Genomic DNA, 2,820 nt, shown 5'->3' with positions numbered 1-2,820 from the left:
TGTATGGAGATGAAAATATATTAAATAAATAGGCCACAGGTAAGGCGGAAGGGAAGGAGTGCTTCACTCTTACTGATAAGCTCAGGGAAGACTTCATGGAGGAAAAGGCATTTGAGTAAAGCCTTGAACGATGAATAAGATTTCTTCAGCAGTTGAAATGGAGTGGAATGTGGATGGAAAGAGTTTTCCAAGTAGCAGGAACAGTGTAGCAAAAGCAACACATTTGGATAAGATATGACACTATCAATTGAAGCACAACTCAGGGATGATGGCTTAGTGAAGGAAGGCAGTACAAGATTATAGAAAGCCTCAAATGCCATGCAAAACGGTTTAGGACTTTATTTATTTGTAAAGCAATAGGAGGCCATTGTAGATTTTTGCTGATATAAGTGGCATTTTGAGATGGGTGTTTTAAAAAACACAACACTGGTGCACTGTTTTTCTTTCCTTAGGGTTACTGTGACATTGGCTAGAAAATGAAACCAGAGAACGTTAGGGATGTGAGAACATATCCTGTGAGGTGCTCTGAGTAAGATGATTGAAATAATGAAGGCCAGAGCGGAGGTACAGAAATACATATATCTGCATGTGCATGAGAATATGTCATTTCCTTTAAAGAAAATTAAAAGGTTCTGATGATTTTCTTCCAATGCTATCTTTTTTTTCTCTTCCTGCTTATATCCCCACTATCACTGATTCAGGCCCCCCTCATCAAAGGGTAAAATTAAAGGAGATATGGACAATGGCAGAGCAAGAGATAAAAGTCTAAGAAGAATTGAGAAACAGTGTCAGGAGGGATCTTCCAGAGAGACTAGAAATCTTCTCATGTTACAGATGAGAAAACTGAGGCTCTGAGTTGATTTATAACTTATTCAAGGTTACCAGTGAACTCATAGCAGAGCTGGGACTTAAAAACCAGATCGTTAGATAACTACTTCAGCATACCATACAGTCTAAATAACATCCCTTAGGGTATTTAGAAACCATATTATACATTGTTCTTTGTATAGGAAGAAATATACCAATTGAATCCAGCACACCTCTTAAACTATGGCAGCAATAGACATGGGTTACAATAAGCTAGGCACTCTCTCTCCACACCATTCCTCTTACCACTTTGCTGATGAGAGGCATCAATTCATTCATTCATTCAGTCAGTCAGTCAGTTAGCTGTCCAGGAAGTAAGCATTTACCGAATGAATGCTCTTTGCTGGGCACTGTAGTTCACAATCTGGTAGGGAGTTGTAGCAAAGACATAGACAACGAACTAGAGGAGGTAGAATTAAATATGACTATGATAAAAGTGTACTCATTTTCTATGGCTGCTCTAACAAATTACCACAAAGTTAGAGACTTAACACAAATTTATTCTCTTATATTCCTGGTGGTCAGAAGTCTAAAATTATTTTACAAGGTGAAAAATCAAGGTATTGGCAGGACTGTTCCTTCTGAAGGCTTTGGAGGAGAGTCTGTTCCTTGCCTCTTACAGCTTCTGGTGGCAGTTAGCATTCCTTAGCTTGTGGCCTAATCTGCCTGGTCTTCAGGGTCAGCATCTTAAAATCTCTGCTCCATCTTCACATCACTTTCTTCTTTGTTTGTGTCAAATCTCCCTCTGGCTCTCTGTTATAAGGATACATGCGAATGCCTTTGGGGACCACCTGGATAATCCAGGATAATCTTCCATCTTAAGATCCTTCATTTAGTTACATCCGTAAGGTCTCTTTTGTCATGTAAGGTAACGTATTCACAAGTCCCAGAGATTAGATTGTAGACATCTTTGAGAAGTCATTATTCAGCCTATCACAAAAAGTAAAGATTTTAAGGCTGATGGAAGGCATAACATGCAAATATGGACCTGGCAGGAATCTAGCAGGATGAAAGATAAGGACTGGGGCCAAGGTTTTTCTCTTGATAACAGAAGCTGGCCCATATGGAGTTCAGAAACTCATCCAAGTCCTATTCAGCACCATGCTCAACAGTCCATTAGAAACAATAGCCCACTCTATTGAATATAGCTAGAGAAGTCCATATATAGTGAACCCCTATCAAGTATTAACCAGGTTGTGATGAAAGGCTTGGAGATATAGGATATATGCACTGCTTGACTTTCAATAGGAAAAGTGTACAGTGGCAATTTGCTTGCAAAATATTCGTCCAATTTTCTATAGTATCTGGGACAATGAGAAGCAGAAGATGCTAGATGGGGGAACTGTTTGCTTATTTACCTTGTCTACTGGATGGACAAGTATTTTTTGAGAGCAGTACTCTAAAATATATCTGTTCAGCACTAAAATATATCTGTTCAATGGAGGCAGTTGTGTGAGGCAGCAGTCCTCTTGTTATCCATCTCTGCACCATCCATGGGACCTAGCCAGGTTGCTTCCTGGCATAGGTGTCCAGTGAATATTCGTTTACTTCTTGAATGCCTGCCTTTCCCTGGGAAGCTTGAAACACAGGAGTAATTCTTATGGTGAGGGCCTTTTGGGAGGCAAGCAGCTGGATGAGAACCCTTGAGCTACCCCTTCTGATAAAAGTTTTTGAGATTATGTTTCTACATGTGCAGAATCTATAAAAACCTATCTCAGAAAAATTTAATCCTCTTGCATCTGTCTCTGTCTCCTTCCCCACTGCAGAGGCTGTTACTTAGCACAAACATTATTATTGTTGTTGTTATTATTATGATGAAGAGGAGTAATTATAGCAATCAAAAAATATATTCTTTTCTATATTGTCAAAAGTGTGCCTTGTTTTGAAAGCCTCTTATCTGAGCTCATCAAGAGAGGCCCTGTGGAAGAGTAAAGGGGTCTGATAGCAGGAGGC

This window comes from Pteropus alecto, unplaced genomic scaffold, assembly GCF_000325575.1.
Source record: "Pteropus alecto unplaced genomic scaffold, ASM32557v1 scaffold370, whole genome shotgun sequence".
NCBI classification, from domain to species: Eukaryota; Metazoa; Chordata; class Mammalia; order Chiroptera; family Pteropodidae; genus Pteropus; species Pteropus alecto.
The sequence above is the reverse complement of the archived record's forward strand: the minus strand, read 5'-3'. Positions refer to the sequence as shown.